Here is a 26,159-nt window from a genome sequence, read left to right on the forward strand (position 1 = left end):
TGAGAGTTTAGCGCTATATAAATTTCATAGCTCTGTTTGATTCTGTGTGTGAAAAACAGAATCAGAAGTGTTGCCTCCATGCCGAGAGAGAGATGGTGGTCTGTGGGAGGGCCCATACCAGCCCAGCAGTTAGTTTGTTTTGTGAATCCTCAGGGTGTAGCTGGTCTGAGGATAGAGAAGCTTCTGTGTTGGGAGGTCTGAGAAGGTCAGTTTGCTTGGGGAAAGGGAGGTATAGAAAATAACAATCTGCTACTAGCTTCCTGTGGGGCTTATGGTGATGATCCCGGGGGCTATGCCATGTTGTCAGCTACTGCATGCCGATCTCAGGATAGACTAGCATCTAACCAGCACCTTTCATATCTTCCACTGGGTCTGTAGTGATTGTGATGTCACCTTCTTGCTACTTCATATCTTCTGATGTTCATTTCTAGGAGCCGCTTATTTCATTTACTATTGTGCTGACCAAAGAGGACATTACTTACACTCAGTAGGGTCACCATGGCATTTACTGTTGACACTGTGGACTAAGGTTCATGGCTAATTTGAAAGAAATTATAGGGCTGTGATGAATCCTGCTCGTGAGTGGGAGCCAAAGCGACGAGGCAATCAGGTAATTGCAGCTTTCATAAATGTAATTCATCAGGAAGGCGAAGGCCAGCAGTGATAGCTGACTAGCTAGCGCACTCGCTGTCTCTACAGAATGACCTGCCAAGCTTTCATGTGGTGACATATGTCTTTATGAGCTGTAGGGAAGGGTAATGGGTGATAAAGTAGAAAAGCATCCCTGTCATATTACATAAATCAGTGCTCTAAGTGGACATCTTCCTATACAGTTTGCCTTCCTCCTCATGGTTTACTGTGGGTAATTTGTCAATCATACTTTGATGGAAGATCACAGTTGCTATTAATGATCAGTGTTGGTCAAGTTACTTGAAAAAAGTAATCAGTAACTAATTACTGATTACTTCCCCAAAAAAGTAATCCCGTTACTTTACTGATTACTTATTTTCAAAAGTAATTAATTACTTAGTTACTTTTTAAAAACACGATTTACAACCTGAAGAGGTGATAAAGCGATAGATCTTTCAGCCCAATTCTACTTTTTCTACATAATCCATCATACAAAATGTAATCAAATGGAAAAGTCTCTTTTTTTTAACTTGTTTTATCAGTTTTAATCTTTTAACTTTATGCATCAAGCAAAATTTTAATTATATGCAACATTCTCTGACTTGAATAAATTAGTTTAACATTTAAACCTATTTTCTACACATTCCAGCACATAAAATAAAATACTTTTTGTGTTTACACTCACTCTTTCAAATAGATGCAAGTAAAACACAGCAGAAAATAAATAAAGTCAAAGACTCAGCAGTCCTGTTGCTCTATTTTCACCTGTAAAGCAGGAGTGGGGTAGGCGGAGGTTTACCCTGGTGCAGGTGTGGCGCGGTCAGTTGAAGAATCCGCGAGTTTCTCTGTGAGTTTCCCATTACGTCGTTGCACACTCGGTGCTTGCTCGGAAGTTTAGGGGTTTTTTTCGCTGTAAAAAGAAGTTTTCTTCCCACGCACGATGGACGCTAATGTTTTTGTCACTTTTTATGGAATCAAACTCAAAGTAAGGTCAGTACTTCCACGCTTTAAATGCTGCACGCTCATACTCTCTCCCACAATAGATATGTGATCCATTGTTGATCTACACACAGCTGTTGTCACTAACGGTGCACTCGCTTACGTCACTGTCGTGAGACATTCTCGCAAAAAAATCACGGTTTTAGTAACGCAGTAACGCAGCGTTCCTACGGGAAAGTAACGGTAATCTAATTACCGTTTTTGCAATAGTAATCCCTTACTTGAAAAAGTAATCAGATTACAGTAACGCATTACAAGTAAAGCGTTACTGCCCATCTCTGTTAATGATATTCACATAACAGATTTACAAGAGTCAAAGACCATATTGTAGTGTCACAAATGGGACTCTGATGGATGAGTTGGTTTGTTATATAAAATGTAACTGAGGTTAAAGTGTTTGAATGAGCAACAGATTTTGTTAAAGGATCTGGTCATATGAAACACCACCAAAAGTATTTGTTCTGCTAATATGGATTTGTGATATTTTGATATTGTCATTGTTGTTATTTAAGCAGTATTTTAAATACTGAACTCTTAAATACTGAACTACTGAAAAAAAATTAGACCAGTAGAGTATAGATAACAGAACACTAAACACTAAAACCATTTAAAACGTAATTGTAATCTAATCGAATATATATATAGCATAATCGAATGGATGTAGTTAAAAGTTAGCCAGAGTTTCTGCATATTTTAGAAGATATATGAAACCATAAGTTGCATTTCTTTTTAATCAAGTCATGTTTTAAAATCGTTGACCTTGCAAACAAATGTGTCAGATTAGCTTGCTGGTTTAGCTAGCCTTAACAGCGCTAGCTTCAGTAACATTGGTCGTGTCCAAATTCATGGGCTGCATCCTCCTGAGGACCCGGCCTTTGCGGTCTATGTGGGCCGGGTCCTCAGAAGGTCGGGTAGGCCGGAAGTAAACGGTTGGGGAAATTGGACGGTCTAGCCTTCTGATTAGCGTCACCGCTGTCTCGGTGGAGTTTAATAAACTCGGCCGTCTGCTCCTTGCTATCTAAAATATAACAGGACACTGGCGTAAATTCTCGACCGTCTCACACTTCTGTTTAATCAGTTTTCTGTTTGACGTTTATTCAGCTGTGTGAAAATCCCGGAGGAACCCACTTGGGGGATTAATAAAGTTTTATTTTATCTAATCTAATCTAATAACTTTAATCTCAGCCAAACTGATTTACTCACGAACATATAACATTTTTAGGTTGTCTAAGTGACTTATATATTACGTTTAACCTGAGTAGCGAAACTCCGCGGTGATCTGAAAATGATGTGCCGGGAGTTGTGCCGTTCTCGGCGGTTTCAGTGACCCTCGAGCTCCCGGCTTGCTATCGAGCTGGTGGGTAGCAGATGCTCCGAAAACGTCGAAGCACTTTTGCAAATATGCAATATCTTGATAAACCGAGCAGATATTTGATGTTTACACAGCTACTTTCTCGCCTGAAAATATGTTAAAAGTTTATTTTGTGACCCAGAAAGATTAGTAAGAGTAATTTTAAAACTTAGTAGCGGCCGCCATTATTAGAAACTGGAGTTTGGCTGGGCCATATGAATTCTGGGATATGGTGGGCCACGAAGGACACACCCGACCCATCCTTCAAATTCGGGGAAAAGGCGGACGCATTTGTCGGCTGCATTCGGAGGAGTCTACGAATTTGGACAGCCTTCGGCGCGTCGCTGTGACAAATGCGACCTCAGGAGGATGCAGCCCATGAATTTGGACACGACCATTGTTTTCTGTCATGCTAGTGTTAACTTCTGCTGCAGAAGGTGCTCACCCTGGTTTCATTTACGTGATCATATTCAAGTTTGTTGTAAAAGAGCCAGCAAACAGCAAACATTATTTATTTATATATATTTTACATCGGGATGATACAGAAACACACCTATTAGCATGACTGTCGTCTGTTCACCCCCCTGGGAAATGCAGCTCTTTGTCATCTTTAAACTGGTACTTTAAAAAAATTTATATAAGTTTAACCAGCTAGTATTTCTGGGGTCGACTAGCAAGACCAGCAACTTTTACAAAGCTAGTTGACTGGGGTGGCTGTGGCACAGGTGGAAGAGCAGGTTGTCTACCAATCAGAAAGTCAGTGAATCAGTCCTTGGCTCCTCCAGTCAACATATCAAAATGCCTTTGGACAAGGTAGTTGCTCTTAAGTTTCAAGCATCTATTGGTCTGTAAATAACAAAAAAGTGCTATGTGAGTAAATGAGGCTTATGGTATACTTGTTTATGAGTAGAAAAACATTATATAAGCACCAAGTATCATTTAGTCGCACGCATCCCTAGTTTAAACTCCTCATTGATTTTTTGTTTTTTTTTAAATCAACAAAATAAATGTGAAAGGCTCACTCAAACTTTTCCAAGTATTTAACAAACTTGTCAGAAGTATATTTCCTTAAATTTAATTTAACCAAATTTTTCAGACAAATCTTGACATTTGCCTTTGAAATTTATTGATGTGGAAAAAGTCAAATGGAATAAAATAGAAATAACCACTTAATATTAGATGCCTAGGAAACATACATAAGTCCATTACTGTACTCAAATACACTAATGAATACTTTCCGTTGTTTTGCTTTGCTTCTATGGTTATCTCAATTAAGCTCAGTAACTTTCTGAAGTCTCAGCTGGCTGCCTGGCAATTGCAGTATATGGCAACATGTACTACAATGAAGTAATTAAAGTAGTGTGCTTTAGAGGTTCTACTCTTTGTACTTTTTTCTTCTTCCGTGGACTGAGCCAAGCCAGCTGTTGATCCTTTCACAGTTGAAGGAAAAGTCTGCCAGTAGGTGCTCAGTGTAGCTAGAGCATTTAAATCTTCACATCAAAGTTTTGTAAAGAGAACAAATATATGCATATTCCAAAATTTCACACTAAATTTAGCAGGTGAAACTCAACATGTCTCGTCACATTTGAAGAAAAACAACACTGTTCATTTGACATCTGATGTAACTAAATATAAAAAAAACATATGTATTACATATTAATATTAGGTATTTTTTACGCTTTCTTAGTTAAAATGTCAATTGAAATTTCCTTTCAATGAAATTTAACTTGTGCATTATAATAACCAACATTAAAGCAATTGTTTTTAATTGTTCTTCTTTTTTATCGTGTTGGAAGAAATCCAAGCGCAGTCTCAACCAGAGTGCTTTCGGGTGAACAAAGCACGGCTCAAATCTTTATGAAACACTGGCTTCCAACCTGTTGAGAAGCATGTCAAAAGCTCCGTGATAGCAATTTGTACTCTATTTCAGAAATCTACAGATACATTCCAGGTTGATTCACACATAATGAGACTGACAAGGAGACACAGAGCAACACGAAAAGAATGAGGAAAAACTGAAAGGAAAAGAAAAGAAGCTCGTGTGTTGGTGTAAAGACCCCGTTTCCTCAGCTGTAATATTCTTTGGTGGCCAGTTAGTGCATAGAAAACAAGCGGGTGATGACAAGGGCTTTGTTCACGGGTCAAATAGTCATTTCATAAAAGGCTCCTGCAGAAAACTGAAACATGATAGGTCAAATACAGGTCTAAATGCCTTTTCCAGTTTTCCTATTTTCCCATTTCAACATATCTGTCTGGTGTCCGCGCTCTCTCGCCTCTGTAATGGAAAACTATTGCAGAAGCATTTCTCCGTCAGCGCGGGTCAAGGGGTCATCACTGATGTCACTCTCAAAGTAACCAGTGGCAAATAGGTCCTGACATGTGCTCTCCAATGAGAGAATGAGACCGGACAGCTCCTCTGGCTTTCCGACTGATAAGCCATAGAAAAGAATATGTGAGGCTTGGAGCATCACAGCAGCCGCTTCTGCCTTTTCAGAGACTAATACCAGCAGCTGAATTAAGGCACAAATAACAACTGGGTGATCTGAAGAAGGGTTGTGATGGTTTTTTTTTCCTTCGTTTTTGCCTCTCACAGTTTGACAAATTCAAATGGTGGCTTTTGGAGCTCTGCCCATACATTCTCACTAGAAGGTTTCTAAAAGAGCATTAATTCTTTTATTACTTTACTCATTTCCAAGTCAACCTGCATAGACATCTCACAGTAAAGGCAGAGTCATTTTTCTTTTAGATGTGTTTTATTTGTTGTAAGTGACAGTCTTTTGATCTCCTCCCATTTCTTTCCCACCTTGTCTCAAGTGTTAGAGTGAAACAAATTCTTCTTGTTCACTGTCAAGTGTATGTCGTGTAATGTGTGATTTGCTATACACCCCCCCAACTACCTTGTACAGATTTCCACGGCTGTTTGTTCTGTACAGGCGTGCAGCAAGTCTCTGCGCTGCACCGCTGCTCAATCTCTGCCTCTGACATGACTGTCCACTTGTCACCGCAGATAATTCTTGGCATAAATTACAAAAAGGGTACTTGTCAGAAAGTTATAAAAATGAATATGGAGGCTAAAACCACATCCACCTGTGAGCCTTGTCGTTTTTCCCATCTCGCCTTTCCCATCTCTGTCTAGTCCCTCTGTTTCTCCGCTCGACTAGTCAGAAAAAGGATGACCGAAAGAGCAGGTAGGCGCTTTCTGATAGAGTTACACCCCCACAAATGGAGTCAGTCAAGATCTGGTTGAAAAAAATGTCATTAAATTAAAAAAAATTATTTTCTGACAGAGGTGCCAGCAAAATTGTTAAACCTCTGTGATAACAAATCCATGAGGCTAAAATGAAAGGAGAGGGAAAGAGAAGGAATAAAAAGAGCAAAGAGTTAAGGAGAACTGAGAACCTTAACAAAGTGTAAAACAGGAATCCTCAGAGTGGCTTCCCAGTCAATCAGAGCACTTACTTTTCAGCTGTCCATAACGCTATTTCATACCAATTATTACCCCCACTGAGCAGGTGACAGGCTTGTGTGACGATGGCAGCGCCTACGCGAACTCCCGGTAATCCCGAAATGACGGATTGGGAGGGAAGCCTTGCAGTGATTTGTGACAAAGTAACTGAACATAGACTTCTGTACTTAGAAACGTGAGAGCAGTTTGTCTTCATGCTTATGGTAACACTCTGCACTTTTGATTTGATGCACGGGCTTTAGTCCGCCTCACCAATACGCTCTCTCGGGTAATGGCGAAGGGGGCATCGCCATTCGAGTCCTAAATTGAAAAATTGCTGTAGGGTGTCCATTTTGCTGTTTGCTGTGTATTAATCAATAAAAGTGATGTTTATTTAGTTATGTATTTATTTTAAAACCCGTATAACTAAACGGCTGTTGCTGATCTTTTTTTTTTTAACTAATCCTTCTGTTATTGTGTTGCTCTTTTACTCTAGTGTATTAAACCTCTTTTTTTTTTTTTTTAAATCATTGCTTCTGCAGAGCTGAAGCAGGCATATTCACAGACAGGTCATAAAGATGGTCACTTTGTTTGACTGTTACCCATAAACCCCCTCCCCAAACCTCTCTTGCTTGTAATTTTTCCCTCCTCTCTGTCCTAAAGCCTTAAAGCTTCCCGCCTGTTATATTTCCTCCACATCAATATGTCACCTAGTTCCGCTACAGCAGGATGTCAACTTAATGCAACTCTAAGGTTAAGAAAACATCGTCTTTGCCTGCTGACTGATAGCCTGTCACCGCGCGCACAAAAAAAGTTTAGAAATTTGATCCACCTGTCATCTCGCCTGTGATTATGAATCTCTTCCTCCTGCAGCTCGGAGGCCCATTCAGATGCATTCTAGCTTAGCCTCGCTCAGCATTAGTTACATGGATGAGAGAGCAAACTTCAAATCACTCCACTCGAGGGAGAGAGAAAAGAATCCAGCTCATCTTAATGTAAACAATCGGGCCGAGTGGCGAGCCCACCAAGATAGAAGCCACTGTTTCTTTTTTCATTGGAAAAATCTTGTTATCTGATTTTACCTGTAGATGCCCATACAACATAAATTAAAGCATCAATTTTTTTTAAATATTAATTGTATACATACACGCACACACACACACACACACACACACACACACACACACATATATATATATGTATGTATGTATGTATGTATGTATGTATCTATGTATGTATGTATGTATGTATGTATGTATGTATGTATGTATGTGTATATATATATATATATATATATATGTAAAATGACAACACCTTATTTTTCCTCTCCTACTTTTATTTTCCCTCATATCATCCCATGAAGATACAACCTAAAAGGGGATATGTTTGATTTGTTTTTTTTAATCGCCCTGTGGTGAACTACAGATGACCCTCTGAGTCAACTGCATTAGCTTTGGGGTGGTCAGACTCTGTGTGTGTGTATTTGTGTCCTCTTGGAGGGTGTGAGAAGTAAGGGGGAGGGAAGATTTTTCATGCTCTCCATTACAGTTGTTTAGGTTAGAGGTATTAACTCAATGAGTCTAAGTTAGTTTGAAATCATCAGGCTTGTACATACACTTATATGTATATAGTGTAACTGCTAACGCACAACCCAGAGTTAGTCACATTAGAAGATTCCTTACACCTTTTGTTTTTGTGTGTTTTTTTTCTTCTTCTTTTAAATAATTGTCATCATTATATCTTATTGGTCGAAAAGGGAAACATGACAGCTCCTGCTAATGGAGTCGCGGCACTCTATTACATTCACACACTCCAGGTTGGACCTGGCAACTTTTTTTTTTTTAGATAGCTGAAGAAAATTCATTGCTTTCAGTTTTCAAACAGCGATTTCCTTGACTGAATTCCTCCTCTTTTTTTTCCCTTTCCCATATAGAGCCTGAGACTGATTTATTATAGATTTTCTGTTTTGATTGTTTTGCTGAGAAGCAGGATGGGAAGATGGGGCTTCCAGCTGCTCTGGATGCTTCGGAGTCCTGGGAGTCCTGGCCCGGCTGCCCTCCCGGCTGGCCCAGCCAAGTGGGCATGCGCTGTTATGAGCCGCGGCAGGGGGTTGATGGGGCTGCAGAGGCTGGGCCAGAGAGGCCACAGATGCCTTAAATGACTTGGCATGATGGGATGGCGAAGGGTTAGGAGCACGACTCGCAAGTGAAACAAAACAGTTTTTCAGTGATATGTGAGCGAAAGTCTGAACGTTGTCAGGATCTAGAAAAACAATAGAAAAAAAGAAACAATCATATAAACACAGACAATTTGTCAAAGTCACACGTATTGACTTTTGTTACATTTGTAACTTTGCTTTGTTTCCTCCTTTAATTTAAGCATTTGGATTGTTGTTATTTTATTCTGGGGGACTTTCTTACCTTGTATCTGTGAACCAGGATGATCCCAGTTAATCTTGGCTGACTGTCCCAAACAAAGACAACCCTTTCCTTCCAACCTGCACTTAAAACACTCGTGACACGAGACCGACAGAAGGGCCGCCATTAGATAGTAATTCATGTGGAAGCTGTGGGACCCAAATATCATTATCAAGTAACAGAGCTGCCAGCTTTTTCCTGTGCCACAGCCTGCTTTAATGCACATACTTCCACTTTGAGGAAAAGATAAATGTGTTTTTCATTTCTATAAGTTCAAAAACAGTGAAATATCCCACTAACATTAAATATGGTTGCAGTGTATAAAAGATGAAAAAGAAAAAACACACACACTAAACCAACCAGCTTAAGCAATTTTAGGAGTAATTTATTTTCCTGATCCCTAACATCCTAATCATGGCTTTTTTGATGTGTAACAGTGATCCATCAAGTTTTGCGGTAATCATTTTAAACCACAATCAGTCCCACTTGCTACTATTCAGCTCGTACTGCAGCTTGCACATGTGGTATCAATACATGCTTTGTAAACAGGACCTTTGTGTGAGTCTACACCAGTGAGGCACCTTGACAATGACCTGCTCCATTAGTTTTATGCTGTGACATAAATGTTTGATGGCTCATACTCACCTGTCAAAAGCATTTTCATCAGATAGAATAGCATAAACAAAATAAAACAAAATAAAACAGTTTGAACAGGTACACGCCAGCGCAGAATACACCATTTCTCACTTTTTTTAATGCTTCTCCAATTAAAAACTCTCCTTCGACAGCGCTCAAGCATGGCAGCTCACACTGTGAAATGCACAAAAAAATGCAGGTGCTGGAGCCCAGGGAGGGAGAGAGCGAGGGAGAGAGAAAAGCCAAACTAGTCCCTTTAACTTTCTAAAGACTTTTCAGCATTTGTTCTGCACACTTACCTACGCAAACTCCAAGGGGCCACAGTGACTGGGGTCCCATTTCAGGCCCAGCGTGGAGCCGGAGAGCTCCTCAGCTGTAAAATGAGAGCGCCGGAGCGCAGTGTGAAAATGGATTAGCCTCGCTGAGATAAGGGGAGCCCTCAGCGAGCCATGCACGCCTTCAATGGGGAAAAAGAACTGCTGTACAAATTGTTTTTGGTACATTAAGTACCTGTTACTTTATTTCACAGATGGAAAACAATAACACAGGCTCTAGGGTTGGAACCACTGTGGAATGTGAGAGGTTTGGCTCACCTAGCGCCCTCGGAGGTGTCCCCGTTTTCTTAATATGCAGAGTGATCTTTGCATGGGACTGCCGACCAAAAGAATTCAGCAGATTGACAAACACAGCATATGATGATAAATGACAAAGTGCCAGGTTGGTCGCCAACAGCCTACTCGGCGAAATAATGCGGAATATCCATGTAAAAAATAAAATAAAATAGACTGAATGTTCCCACTCAGCAAACAGGGCAGGGATTTTTCATTAATAGTCCCGCTGTTGCACCAGGGCCCCCCAAATTAAATGAGTGTGTCAGATCCTGGATGATTTATACATTTGGACTGATCTAACAGCTCTGTGGAACAGCTATGACACCCTGACAAGCCAACAATGGATATGAAAAATGAGCCAATACCACCGCTCTAAATCTGAGACTTTCAAAGCCAAATGCACACGCAGAATCGAAACCTCTAACATACTCAAAGTATAATGAAAATAAAGCAGAAGGGAAAAAAAAAATCCCCATAAGATTCTCGGCACAATTTTAGCTAAATCATTCAGTGTTTATATAAATGGAGTGATGGAGACAAATTGGTCCGAGTGGAGTGTGGCAGTACTTTGCTTTTCTGATGTCTTTTTGTGGCTGCGTGCAGAGCACATCACTTTACAGCTAAATGAGATATCAGGCCTATTGCTGAGCTTTGACTCTGTAGCAAAATGTCAAATTGAGTTAGCATTAAGTAATATTTGAAAATATTCTCTTTTTTTTATCAATTAAAACAGAAGTAATTTATTTCTTTTTAATAACTTTATTCTAAGAAAACACTGTATGTGATCTACTGACTGCAGAAAGCAACGCCAACTCCCCGTCAGTGGCAAAAGCTGTGTTCATAATTATTTTGTGTGGAAGGCTAGTGGCCTTCCTAACTTGCTAGATGAAGTGATAAAAACCAACATGATGGACTAAAGCATTTTTGCTTTTCCTAGTATTGTCCTTTTACCCTCTCATTCTCTGTCTGATGAAAAACTGCACTTGGTGTTCCTCAGAGCTCAGCAGATTTAGAGGAAACAATTACCAGTCCGGTGATCTCTGCTTCTCCAGTCCCACCGATAAACACCCAGAGCCCTGAGGTACGGTCGGAAAATGATACAGTTTTAAACGGGTTAAATTTCATTGTCCCCCCCTCCCCTCTCTTCTCCTCATTTCTCCCCTCCTTCTCTCCCTTAGAGGTTTTATTTCACAAAAGTGTGAACACATTTTTTTGTTGATGGGGTGAAAAAAGGAGTGAGAAACGATAAAGAATATGAAAAGCCCATCTTCACAGAACATTAGACATCGCAAAACAACCCTAAGCTATGACTGGATATATCAAAACTGACAAGTAAAAGTTGATTGCTGCGTGTCTATTGATTGAGCTATATTTCAGTGGAAGCCTCGTGGTTGTCTTCACAATGAACCAAATCCTGCTACCAAACATTGGCTGCAAAACCCCCTTTATTGACCAGAGAATAGGAAATAGTCAGTATGCTGTAGCTGTTAAATATTATTTGCAGCTATAACATTTTTTATTTCTTTTTTGGGGGGATACAGAGAATTGTTGGCATCGTATGGCATCCACAATTGTCAGAAGTAAACCTTTAAGATTCCATGAAAATTTGTCTTTGGACCCAAAATTGCTGTCCCTCAAAGGCCCCTGCACGTGTTGAGACACGATGTACCCCGTCTTTCGCCCTTTGACAGCTTCGATAGGCTTCAGCGTCTCTGCAATCCTGAATTGAACCCAGTTTTGTTTTGGTCAAGCAAATATATAGATGTATGGATGGATCAGTGGATGAATGGTTTGACAGACTTCTGTCAAACTCCAACAATGTCTAAAAGAGACTCAGTAAGACAGGAAAAATGGGTTTTAGACTATTGCAGGACTCATCAATGTTTCTCTTAATGTGGAAAACCTGGACGGGTGTATGTTAAACCTAACCAAGTCGTGTTGGTGCATAAAGAGCAACTAAAAATAAAAAGTCAAATACAAAAGTAAAGTCAAAATCTAAAAAAAACATCGTACACGGATTCCTTTTGATATCGAAAGAGAAGGGTAATGAGGATGGATTCAACCTGCTGTAGGGGTAAGTGGTTAAGATTATGGAGTGATGCTTTACGGTTGTTGAAATCAAAGGTAAGACAAACAGTTTATTGGAAGGCATGGCAACAACTGGACGATAGGAAGAACAGTGTGCTTAGTTATGACAAGTGTGCAGACATATAAGTGTCTTTATCCCCGACAAGGAAAGGGAAATTGAGGGAAACTGAAATAGAAAAATAGGACAGATGCTCACAGAGAGTGAAAAACTTGAGCTGTAAAGAAGGCCAAGTGTACCAAACAGAGCGCAACCCAGGAGTGATTGAATGATCCCATTCTGGCCTTTTTGTTAGACACTAGGCAGCGATGTATGAAGATTGATACACAAGTGCTCGACTCGGTTTGCTGGATCATCAAACGGATTGATATTATACTCCAGCCAAGGATGAAGACAAAGTAAGTGTTATCATACTCAATACTGGGGCTTGTCAGAGGCGGGAAATCATCTCGTGTCACTGGTTATGGGAGCATTTCACAGACTGTCTTGAGAATTTATCTAGGAGATGTGATGCTCTATGGCAGACTGCAGCTGATGGTGGAAGCCCCGGCTGCACCGTAAAGATCTTCACTAAAGATTGAATTACAGCGTTGCGCTTTAGAATGCATTTATTTCACTGCTATCATGTTTGTCCCCACAGACACTGTAAATCCCCCTTCCTCTTATCAAGTAGCCATTTATTGTTGTCAAATAACATTATTCACGGCTGTATCATTACTTAGATAACGTACGCATTAGAGCAAATGATTTGTTTATCTGCTGTACAAGTTCTACATTACTCCTGAGATTTCTCTAGGCTCCTCATTATTCTGTAGTCCTGGGATCAGTCAGTACAAAGTGAAAATGTGGATGTTTGACGGGTCTATTCGGGCACAACATGTTACTTTTCAGTGCCATTTATGAAATGAATACCTTGTTAGATGTGAAGAATTATAGGCTTATGATTTTGAACCAGTTTGATTCCGTTAAAGTTCGAGGCAATCGAATTCTCTGTTCCTTTGATCGACAGCTTTGATTAGTAATTACGCACGTAGTGTCTTTCAAAGTGTGACATCTTTATTTCCCCTCTTTAGAAGGCAATTCAATCATCTTTTTATAAATCCGACAGACTTAAAAGTCACCATATGTGATTGAGTTAATTTGAGGGCTTTAATTATATTCCACTTACCATTGCCCTTTTACATTTACCAAGCAAGATTTTTTTAATCATTTACATCATTACATTAGATATTGTTAGAGCTGATGTTTCAATCTAAACAACATTCATTCTGTGTAGAAAAAGTCCTTTAACTTAATTGCAGTGATGAAAGAAGCACTACGACTACACATATTGTGTTTTGTGCCATCTTATAAATAATTTTTGTATGGTTTGGAATTTTGTGCTCTATTCTTTTGTTGAATTTGTGTTATCATATCCTGTGGCAGACCTCGTCTTACAGTTGCTTCTCCAGTGAGTCCAAGAACTGTAGCCTAAATGCAACAGTAGTCCCCATTCTTCTCTACAGCCTTGCAGAACTTACCATGTTGGTGCAGGAACTAGTTCCCCACCTGCTGGACTTTCTGGCCGGTTCAACTAACTCTGCACAAGTTTAAGAGTGCTAAATTCCGGATGAAGATCTATTGTTCTTGTGATTACATAAATACTGAGGAAATCGTGTTATACTAAGGGCTGTTTACATTAATAAGTGAAAAAACAAGTAAAATAAACATCATTTCAGTCATTAAAAACCTCGGTAAAAGCACTAATTTGTAAATGAACGAATGCGTGAGCTGTGCAGAGATGGCACTGATTCCCTGTTTAAGTGTCCAACTCCAGTCTGCACATTAATACCAGAAGCTTCCTGATGCTGTTTTCTTAAGAGCTGGAGACACCAGGCAGTATAACCGTGTGCCTCTGTCTACAGAGAAGTTTTATGCACACTGTAAAGCTGTCATTCATGTTGTTGCATACAGTGCCTTCAACATGTCGCCAGGCTCAGTAAAAGCCATGTATGGGAAAGACTGCAGGCCATGGCACTTATGGATATTTCTCTTTACATACATCATTTTTACATGTAGACACTGGCTGTGAGGCAACCTGTCAAAGAGACTTGCTGCTTTTCATCTTCATATTGAAATTCCAAAGGTCATTGTACTTCTGCTTGTATATATCATTTCTATTGTTATAGGATAAAGTTAAACTGCAGTTAGGCCATCTTTGCACAAAGGCAGACATATGCACTTCATCTAGTAGAAGTGGTTTGCTTTAGCCAAGAGGTACTTTCTATGATTTGGTCCTGTTAAGCCGTTGACGCTGAAGATACAATTATCACTGTTGGAAAAGCAGTGCGTGTGTTTCTATGTGTGCGTGTGTGTGTATATGTGTGTTCATTGTATAGAGATGTCTGGTGGTGATGGTGTTCTAGCTATGAGTTAAGGGCTTCATCAAAATAAAAACTTTTCCAGCATCAAAAAGCTACAGCACATGATCCATCTCCCTTTTTAGCTGGTGTCAGGACCAGTTTATGTGACGATGATGTGATGTTTGGGTAGTTCATTCTGATCTAACTCCCTCAGAATGAACTATGATAGTTATGGATTTTGGATTGCTGATGGGCTCAAGCCATTAAAAAAACAACAATATAACAATGTGCTATGAGAACACAGTGACAAATCTGTTGCATTTACCCATGTTCTTTTACAAGGCTCATATTACTTAGGAAGACACAGCTGTAAACAATAAAGATGGTATAGTATTTATTGAGTGTCCAAAATGAGTGGGAAATTTATGCATGCAATTAACACAAACTAAAAGTTCTACGATACAATGCTGTGTAATTTGTAGAACCAAATTAGCTTTGCATGACATGACACCTGTCAGTAATGACAAAAAAATCACATACACCTTCATAATGACAGTTTGCTGCTCACAGCAGATTAAATTATTATGCAAAATAGGTAAGGCAGCAAATGACTGGACAAGAAAATGATTTCAGACAAAGACCAGATGCTTGCAAATAATAATAATGCTGTGCATTATTCCCACTAACGACTGCGCTCTGTCTTAAACTATATCTAAAAGATGGATGTAGCCACTGTGCTTTCACCAGTCATCTTGTCACCTTGTGTTGAAGCCTTTATTTTAGCATTTAGGCTGAATTGATTGCATTTACACAGAAGGCGGTGTGCTATGTTATTAGCTAACCAGCAAGCATGGTTAGCAGGGAGTGCAAAAGCACTGTCTAACATGTTCATAAAAACAATACCAGAGTACCACTAACCAAGAATGGAGACAGTTTAATTACAAATCACATTATTGAAGTTTAAAACAAAAACCCACTGCAAACAAGGTAGCGAGGTCATGCTGAATGTTTAAAAGAAGCTGAGATAACGCCTAGCGGGCAGCTAGCTAGCTAGCAGCCTCACTGGCTCTTAATTATTATTATTTACTTACTTTAAAACTATCTGTTTATTTTATTGTGTCCTCTTCTACCTTTTATTTTATATTACGGCATTTAATATTCTCCTTTACTTTATTATTTTTTTAATAGCAACTTAGGAATGGCAGAGCAAAACTTTTTCAGACTAAACTAAACTTCAGTGCTTGGATTTGTCTTTTAAGGATGTAAAAGTCTACACCTTAGAACCATATACTGGAAAATTATATATAGGAACTGATCAGGGCTTTGGATAATCCTTCTGAGATGTTTAGAGAATCACTGGTTTCTGCGACAAATGCTGTAATCTTCTCCTACTGCACTTTTGTGCTGCAAATGAACAGAATCGTCAAAACACAATGCTGTTATGATCATAAATCTACAGTACTGTCCAATTAAACGTATCGTTTAAACAGTGTCAGTGTGTTGTGTTTGTGATAGGCTGTGTAATAGTGTAATAACTCCGTCCCCTGTAAGCTGGCCAGGGAGGCTGTGTGTAAATGAGACGGTTCTGCTACATTAGCTTCATAACACCATAATCCCTTCTCCATAAACCATTGCATGCGCTGCAACATTTCTGATTTATGGGGGGTAGAGAATCAATGGGAAAAAATTAATGCTCGCGAAACGTCCCAGGGACAATACTGAGCAGATTTTAATTGTGATTTCATTCAGGCGGCTGTTAGCGAGATGATGAATGGGAGCTAACCTTCCACTCTGCCGAGCACTGGAAAGAGTCTTTAATATGACAATTAAGTGTCTGTCTTTTAGATTTTATTGTATCTTCCTCTCTCTATCTTGTGAGCTACTCTGTCCTCCCTCCTGCTTTTCTTCTTTCTTCCCACCCACTCTCCTTTAGCCGCTTCCTATCTTTCTCCCTCTTGACATCGCTTCATCTGTACAGTGCAGCTTTTGCACAGATTAAATTGAGACTCCAGTTTTCTCCATCTCAGAGCACTTACTTATGTTTTATGACACGCACTAAATCAATTTTATGTTGTTATTGATTTTTTTCCCACTCCTCCTATTACCCTCTTGCTTAAATCGACACAAACCATTTTGCCTTTTGCTCCCAGATTCTTCCCACTCTTGTTCTGTGGTGACCTTATGTGTACTCGCAAGACATCTGAGGGTGGAAAACTGTGTCCCTCTGTGGAAAGAAAGCAGTGCATTTATTGATACTGATATAAAACAAAAGGATATAACTAGAACTTTGCTTGCATTTAAGAATTTAAACACATAACCGCCCCCTTTTGTTCTCCAGTGTAGCATTACTGAAAATAGCGGTAAAGCATGCAGCAGACTTTGTTGCATTACCCCACTACACTAACAGGATGGAGGCTTTTGTAGTTTTAGTGGATGGCAAATCAACTCAGTTGTTTTAATTGGTTTTTCAAGTAAAAGACAGCATGGTTTATAGGGATTTTTAATTTCACCTTCATCATTACGAGTGACAATGCCTCTGGCACAATGCAAGCAGTCTCTTCCAACTTTGTATTTATTCACAAGTGCCCCTGCAAACTGAGCCAAAAAGACTGAAGGCCAACTTTTTCAGTAATTGAGTGAAAATGTAACCAAATAGAAATTAACAAATAGAGTAAAAACAGAAGTGAATACAATCAGCAGGCAACAATAATAACAAAGAAAAAATGAAATGGAAAATAATGAAAAGTAAATAGAGAGATATGTTTTAGCAGCAACAGCTCCATTTAGGCTTTATTTTTTTCTGTTTTCTTATGTGGTGATTTAGAAGGACCAACTGGTGCTGGAGCAGGGGTTAAATGCAGGAGGAGCTAGCTTGGTCTCAATCAATTTGTCCCTGTCTTTTGGCAGGTGCCCAGGCTTTGCTGTGTCCCAGTCCACCAGTGTTGGCTCCATCAGGGCTCCCAGAAAAGGCCTAAGAAGCAGCATCAATGTGACCATTTAGAGTGCGATCTGTGCAGATGCAGTAGGAAGGTCAGGCCATTGTGTGGCCCCCCTCCCTAGCGCCTTTCACTTCACCCTCCAGAACGCCGTCCACATCAAAGTTGTTATTGAGACCCCTCAATCGGAAATCCTGGTTTGGCAGGGAAGCAAGGTCTTTAAGAAAAGAATGACGGCCTTGACATAACATGGGCAACTAAATCAACGCACCAGCAGCCAAAAAGAAAGATTAATACTCATAGGCCTCTTTACACCTGTGCCCAAATATCTCTCATATTTAGTCTAGGTTTGGTTTACACCTGATCTTTACAAGTTTTCAAAATGTAAAAAATAAAACTCTAATTTTCTCTTAAAAGACATGAGAATTCCAAAAAAAAAATTGGGGAACATACTGTCCTGTGTTCAGCTATAAATTCATTTATGGATTATTTTAAAATGAGTATGATGTGCAGATTTATTTTTTAACACTTACAGTCTATTTAAGATCTTACCATGTGCCTCTTTTTATAAGTTGGTTGGTAATTTTATTACACATAGATTCCTAATATTGTTTTTGTTCTGAATAAGGGGCCCGGTGGCGCCAGTGTCCGGCAGCCTCGCCTCTGTCAGTGCGCCCCAGGGTGGCTGTGGCTACAATGTAGCTTGCCATCACCAGTGTGTGAATGGGTGGATGACTGGATATGTAAAGCGCTTTGGGGTCCTTAGGGACTAGTAAAGCGCTATATAAATACAGGCCATTTACCATATTTACCAATAAAGTAGTTGACAAGAGAAAATGACATAAATAAAATTTTGCTGCTATACTTTGCCATTATACTTGGTTGCTATGGTTTACATACAACATAATCTAGCTAACATGCAGGAAAGTTTGTATATTGTTAAAAACTTAAATCTGTGTAGCTCTGTAAAACTAATAGAGTTGTCTATCTTAAAGGGGCGAAATGTAGCTATTTTCATATGAATGCTAGCTAACATTAAATTAACGCTAACTACCTGCCAGCTGACATTAGTTCACCAAACCTTGACTGAACTCAGGGCTCATTTGACACTTAATGTAATGCTGTAATTAGTTGTGGAAACATAGCTTCATCATATCTTTCACTTTGCAACCTCAGATGAATAAACACTTTATGGGGACATATTTGTTGTAATCTACTTGTAAGTAGTTACATGACACCAGCTCTGATGCAAGCTGAACAGATTCATCAAGATGTTTTGATTTTGTTATGTGTGATTACTGCAGATTTTTTTTTAATCAGTCTTTATTTTGAGATGTTTGAACACTCTTGGGTCCCCCTGCTGGTTTGTGTGTGTGTGCGTGCGTGCGTGCGTGCGTGCGTGCGTGCGTGCGTGTGTGTGTGTGTGTGTGTGTGTGTGTGTGTGTGTGTGTGTGTGTGTGTGTGTGTGGAGGGTAGGGGCAGATGCCTAGTCCACTTGCTAGGCTGGCTCTGTGTTATCATGTCATGAGTTGGGAGTAAAGCCAACCTCTTTATACAGATTCCTGTTATCACTGAAAAACAAACAAACAAAACAGTTCACTGGAGTTGCATTGCAAGATAATGTCACTAAGTAGGATAACATTTCAGTCTCTATTGACTTAAAAAAAAACCTCACGCATATTATATTCTTATATAAACTTATGTATTCTTTATTGTCAGTTTAGTAATGTTTTTTGCCACTTAGTAAATGCTGACAAATATGTAAGAAGATTACATTTTCAACTGAACTCACAAGGAACTTTTACAAAATTGATGGCATCCCTTTTTTCCTCCCCATAATTGAACATTACATCATTTCAGAGCCTTAAAACGATGAAGAATGAGACAGAGGTGAGAAAATGGAGACGACTGACTGAGAAGAAGGCAACTGACAGAAAGTTCTTTCTTCTTTCTGACTCTTCTTCTGTTTCGGCTCATGTGCAAAATCGAATTATGATGTGGACTGACGTGCACCAGCTGCCCCCTCTCCTGGGTGCTGTCCGTCACCTCGCCGGTCACCGCTGACAGCACTATGATGGATTAGGAATTGTCATCCAGGACGCTTGTCACTTGTTTACAAGTTGGCCATCCCTCATCTCTCAACACAGGCCTTATAATCTGGCCAACACTTCTCCAACACCCCCACCTCACACACACACACTTACACACACTGCCAGGTGCGGTATACAAGACAACACCATACATAACAACAGCTTTTTTTTCTCCTCTTCCCCCAAACCTTTCTCTCGCTCTCTCTCACTCCTGCATCTCTGGGCTGAACACAGTCAACACATTTAATGCATTAATATATGTGTTGTGTTCACCAATCTCCCAGGGACTGGGGCGATGTCTTCTCCTGTCAACCCCTACCCCCGAGAACTGACTGGGTTTTATACAAACATCCCACTGGGAGAGGGAGGGGAGGCTCAGCTCTAACCTGCATTTTGTTTTTTGAACAATTGAGCCTTTAAAACCGTTAAAACCCAAATTTACGAACAATATGCTTTCTTTCTGTAAAACCTATTTTGCTGCTGTGACGGTGAATACAAACCTGACTGTTCTGTAACCTCTTGCTTGTAGTGGTCATGCGATCATGCACGTAAAACAGCTTTCGTAAAATATAGATCTTTTAAAACATGTATTATGACATTGTCATTTACTTCATAACCAGTAACTGACAGATTCATTTTAAAAAATATATATTTTACTGTGACATGTGTCATTTTACAACTTTTTCCTCCTCCAAGCTCTTTTTCTGGAACAAAGCTGAAAACTTGTTTCCACAATTTTGGAAAAAAAAACAACCCCAAAACCTCGCATGTCAAATTCAAGACCATTTACCAGAAGCTTTCAGACTCAATGGTGTCAAGCCCGTGTCTCAGCAATGTCGAAGAAGGAAGCCCCGCAGAGCAGACTTTGATCTCTCTCCGCAGCATCTCTCAGCCTCCGATCTGCTGTGAGAATGTGTGAGTTTATGCTCCCTCTGCAGGCATAGTCCAAACTGGATGACGAGCTAACCAGCCTGCCTCTCCGCTTTGGACTCGGCCCTGCCAGCTGTGATCTTGCAGAGAGGATGAGTGGATGCCATCTACCCGGCACTACTGAGGCCATCCCTGTGCTCCCAGTGTGGCCCTTGAGAGAGGCCATAATCTTTTCCTATCTGCCTAATGGTTCCCTCTGTGGATTCTGAAATGGCAGGCCTGGGAGTGGGGGCCGCATGCTGAATCCTACCATGAGCATATTGTCATTAAATTAAAAATTTCCTAACACTCCCTTGCTTGTGGCATAACCGCCGCCGTGAGAGCGATCATAATTGGCTCTGAAAACATGCGTAATTGCCTTCAGCTGGCGTTCTTTTACAGTTGACATTGTTGAGGCAGCAGCGGGGCGATTGGTGAAGTGAATATGCAGCTTGTTTCGCAATGGCACTCGTAATTGAAATATGGTACGTGAGAGCGGAAGATTACATTAAAGCTCCTAGATAATCACTTGACAAGGGAGTCGTTGGATCGACAATCTGCTGCGGTGTTTCGGGGGAACCGGCCAGAGCGAACAGGCCAAGGAAGGGAGGGAGAAGGGAGGCAGAGTGGGGCAAAAGGCGGAAAAAGAAGAAGAAGAAAAACGTCTCTTGGCTTGCTCGCTTATTCAGAGCAGTCCTGGATTGCCGGCCTGGCATTCCTGGGCTCTTTCTATCACCACATTTATCCCACTCCCTCTCTTATTCTTCCTGAGACACACAGCCCTCCGCTGCTTCGAGTATACCACTTCCCCTTTAAGAGCTAACAGATGGCTGCCCATTGCAGTTGCATTTTATCCTCATTTTAATTTATATTTTTATTTTGTAGTGGCGAAATGATACCTTTAATCAACGGCGGGACACACGACTGCCTGCAGTCAGCTGAAAACAGACTGAATAAACAGTTACTGTATTAATATTTTTTTACTTAACCAGTAAGTGTTTAATTGAAACACTCTATGATATAAGTGCAATATTAATGATTTCTCTTAAAGGTCCTTGTGCCCCTTTTTTTTTTTTTATCTACAGTCCTTTCACTTCCTCAGCCTAATAGACAGCAGAAAGGGAAGTGTTATTTCACAAATATTTCAAAACCCCAGACTGCCAGTATGGGCACATTACTTGTTAACTGATGCACAAAAGAAAAGACACAAAGGGATGGTCACATTTATCCTCCTTTTTTTTTCTGCAGACTATCTGTTCTTGCTGCTGAAGTAAAAAGAAAAAAAAAGAAAAAAAATTGCAGGTGCCTCCTCTCTTTAATCTACTTCTCCTTTCACCATTATCTTATATTTGGGTATAAACACACAGACTGTGCAACCCGATAATATGCAATTAAAAACAAAGATCATTAAAAAGTTATTGGTGTCTGCCTAATTACTATAACTTTACCCCCCTTATAATGAGCGTGCATGGGTATTGATTCGAAGCAAATCTCCCTTTCCTCCTGGAAAAAAGCAGGTAGTTACTTTGTGTTAAATCATTAATATAGTAATGATTTTTCCAGAACACTCTCAATTAAGACCAGAGCAGAAAATGACCCAGGGGAGTTGAAGCTCACGCTCTTAAAAGTGTGATGTTCCAAATATATCGTTGCTTCTCTCACCGGAGAATATGGATAGAGGTGAGGGGTGTTTCTGAATAATTTAAAGCAGGAGCTTGTTGATTAGATTGTGCATAAATGTGTTTCTATGTTTTGGGACTGTAACTTTAATGTAAAACCGTACGTGCTAATATGCTGCACCGAACAAGCATTTTGTAAATAGTCAGTGATGTAGTGGTACGGCTCAACCTCCAGGAGGGGACAGAGAAACCATCTGACAGGATGAGAAATTAATAAAACACAATAAAGAAAGAATTACAGTAGAAAAACAGGACTGCAAACCTTGGCATCATCAAAAGTTCAAGTGTGCATGTGAATTTAAAAAAGATCATGACTAAACGAGGTAGTGGACCCTTTTTGATTGTTGCATTGTGGACACAGGTCAGCACTGCCCTGTGCACACCAAGCAACAATGAAATGTATCCTGATACCTTTCCTATATCAAGCATTGTGCTACAGTAGCTCTTCTGTGGTGTAACACCACATTGCGCAGACTTGGTTTTGCATGTGCATCATTGAGCCTCTTGGATCCTGCTTTATTGGTTCTCCTTCCCTGGACCAGTTTGGGTAGGTAATAAGCACTGAACACTCAAGAAGGCCAGCTGTGGCGCTCAGTCATCTAACCATAAAAGTCCCTCAGATAGTTCCCCTAATATTCCCAGCCTGACCACATAAAAAGAGCGCAATGATGCTTTGACGTCACTGGGCTAACATGCTCACAAAAAATCAAAAAGCTGGGAAAATAACAAATTTTGGACAAATGATGGCAAGTTACAGTACTACTAACTGTATCCTACTAAGGAAATTAATTGATAAGTGCATACATTTCTTTGCTGACATTACAGTAATTTATTCAGAGAATAAATGTCAACCTGATGAAGTGAGTGGGACCGGTTGTCCATAAACCATAAATGCAGAAAAAAGCTGGATAAATGAAAACTTTGGCCTGTTGATGTGAAATATGTGCGCTTTAAACTATTTCACAGTTGTGAATATGAAAGAACATCTGAGTCATGGTTTTTAGGTTAGCATATGTCATCTAGACTGTCTTTGTAATTCAAATCCTGCTTTCTCTGTGATCTCTGAACCCCCCCCCGAACCATCTGAGGGACTCCAATCCTTGATTCGTGCTCCAACAATTAGATCATTTGTTCGTCTATTATCTCAACACCTGCAAGAAAATCTGTCTCAATTTTCCCCTCTGCTTCTGATCTTGTCTCCCTCCCTTCGTTTTCTGTGTCCCCACTGAGATGCTGGTTCCACCCCAAGCTGCTTGTGTCTCTGTCAGGAGGCTCTTGGACACTGCCATCCCAACATGCATTGTGCACATGCCAAGAGCCTGTGCCAGTTCAAGCCCTTATAGCGCCGAATACTTGTTGTGACCCTGCCTCTTCTATTCTTTGCGCTCTTTCGAGGCCCCTGTGCCAAGCACACACAAGGCTCAAGTAGGGATATACAAAAAACATCGAACTCTCCTCCCTCCTTCACTCAGAGCCATAATATTCACTTAGCGAGGAGCAGGACTGGCTGGAACAAAGAGACTTTTAGGTCTGGGCAATGATTTGTTATAGTCTCCATAACCACAGTTTACAGCAGCTTCCTTTTGAAATGCTTGACATTTTACTTCCTATTCCTTAGCTATAGTTGCTGGATACAGTGCGTCATCTTTGTTTGACTTTATCACACGTAAAGAGCCGTTTAATGTCATTGCCTACGTAACCAGCAGGTTTTTGGCAACGACGCAGAAACGGCCAATTTGTCAGTGGAATGTGAGGAAGTGTCAATATAAATCTATTTAATCTCTCAGGGCTACATCCAGGACATGATTTTTCATATGCATATGAGAATATTTTTTGTATTACACACTTCTTTCTTTTTTTTTTACAGCTGACCGCAGATGGAAGTGATTGGTCCAACAGAGGGGGAGAAGAATAAAGAAGTGAGGGCAGAGAGCTTTTTTAATGGAGACCGCAGTTCTTCATTCACAGCATACATATTTACAGTAGAGTGTAGGGTGCTGATTAGACCTTTCAGAAAATAATTCTGACTTTCACTGTTAAACATCAACTGAACTTTAGTGAACTTTTAATGTGGACTGTGGTGAAATGTACTAACACAGTCAAAGAAAATCAGACAGGCAGTAACTTAATGCAGCTATGATTGACTGCTAGTCATTATTTAGAGCTAATTCAGCAATATTACGTATGTTTCAGGTTCATATATATATATATATATATATATATATAGAGAGAGAGAGAGAGAGTTCGTGTTTTGTTGACCTATCCATGCACCCCAACCTCCTCCCTTTGCAGACTTTGTTCCCGCTAAACAGTGCTGACACTGCTCTTGTCAAATATATTACTGTTGATGAAGGATTTGAGTCATGCTTGTCTCATTTTTAGCATTGCGTGTTACTGTAATCAAATTGCATTTCTCTGTTACGCAGTACTGTTACTCATAGTGTTACTATTAAATTCAATACTGACATTGTGTTATACGGCACCCTCAGTTATCTCTACAATAGCTCAACTAACATGTCTTTATTTTTATTTTTATTTTTTTTTGTCTTGTGCCCCTCGAGTACCATCAGCTGCCTTCAATTCATGTGCGGGGAGGAGAAAATGATGGAGTGGTATAGACCTTTTGAGATGTGGATATTTGGAATTAAATTTTATTTTCATTGCATGCAAGGACAAACAAAAGGACAATAAGGGCACCGTGCAAACACTAAACTAGCAGCAAAGAACCCAGAGCCATGTTAAAGCCGGTTGCTTCCTGACACCAGCCAAGAAGATAGAATCTGATCTTCAACAGGTAACAAAAACTGAGAAGAGAAGTCAGTACAACCTCCAGTTCTACCTGTACCCGTTTCTTTCTGCGGCGATTGGTCTGTAGTGCTTGGCTTGTTTTCAATGTTGCTGTCAGCTTTGTGTTTATACTTAAACACTAAAAGAAAGATCCTGTGTCCTCATAAGGGTTAGGATTTGTGTCAGTGTGTGAAACTGTAGCCTAAAGTTTATATATAAGAGTGGCTCTCAGGCCATGTGACACAGTAACACAAAAGTACTGTAATGAATAGCGGTAGTGCGACAAATTTAATTCTCTAGGGAGTCTTTAAGTAACAGAGTGCATTAATTTTATGTTATACACATACACACTTTTGACAATAATGGTGAAGATTATATCTTGAAACAAGTTGTGACATAAGAAGCATAACTGTCAACATCTTCACACTTCTTGGGCTTTGGGATAAAGTCAGACAGATGTCTGTGACCTCTAATGTCTTTTATTGAAGATCCATGCCGTGACACTGTTCGAGCTCCCCTGCTGTACAAACTGAAGAACAGTGTGTCACAACGTGGCATTTATGTTCATGTGACATTATCAAAATGCTCATATGACAGCCCACCAATTATGAATCCCGACGAGAAGACACCGGAAAACATCTTGCACTCGCGCTCTTGCTGACATGACCTTTTTACCGAGATCGTGCGTTTTTCCCATCAACATCCCCCCTGTGCAGCCCTCTGTTTCTCTCTGTTTCTTCTATTCAAAGCTTCATCCTCTTCATCCCAAGGTAAATCCCATTAGGTGGATGTTTTGTCATGGAAGCGATTTTTTTTTTGTGCCACGCAGTTGTTATTTATTGGCTGCTGACAAGCCTATGAATTCTGGGGCAAAGTGAAACTCATATTGTTATCAAAAGCATAAAATTCCTATCACTTTAGATGTCAGAGCAGAGACAAGAAAATGAAACAGGTACTCATAAAGGCAGTGGGTGTAATAAATCAGCCAGGAGGGCCAGAGAAAGGAGACGCTTGATTAAATAAGGGGAATTAGGTATTTTTGCAAAAGCGGGAAATAACATTGATCTACGCTCCTGTCAGCAAAGACGCTTGACACCATTGTGCATTGTCTATTCTTCCCGTGTGTTTATAGTTTATCAATCTCCCTCCGACAGAATGATATCAGTGAGAGAATATCCTGCATCCTTTGGCCGCCTTGTTCTCTGCTGCTGGAAAACTGGGGGCAGACTTATCCAGGTTCT

The 26,159-nt window shown here is 40.1% G+C and overlaps 2 long non-coding RNA genes across 2 annotated transcripts in view; one reads left to right on the forward strand and one right to left on the reverse strand.

The window, feature by feature from the left end:
- The first annotated feature begins 1,455 nt into the window (after positions 1–1,455).
- On the forward strand, positions 1,456–24,665 carry LOC143421055 (uncharacterized). Its single transcript, XR_013100785.1, has 3 exons — positions 1,456–1,620; positions 11,087–11,170; positions 23,999–24,665. It is a non-coding gene; the product is annotated as an uncharacterized LOC143421055 (long non-coding RNA).
- LOC105941274 (uncharacterized) overlaps positions 12,728–26,159 on the reverse strand; it is a 64,353-nt gene continuing 50,921 nt past the window's right edge. The window contains exon 4 of the long non-coding RNA XR_013100784.1: positions 12,728–16,741. This is a non-coding gene — a long non-coding RNA (uncharacterized LOC105941274). The remainder of the gene's footprint in view (positions 16,742–26,159) is intronic.

The sequence above is a fragment of the Maylandia zebra genome, linkage group LG11 (assembly GCF_041146795.1).
Source record: "Maylandia zebra isolate NMK-2024a linkage group LG11, Mzebra_GT3a, whole genome shotgun sequence".
Classification (NCBI taxonomy): domain Eukaryota; kingdom Metazoa; phylum Chordata; class Actinopteri; order Cichliformes; family Cichlidae; genus Maylandia; species Maylandia zebra.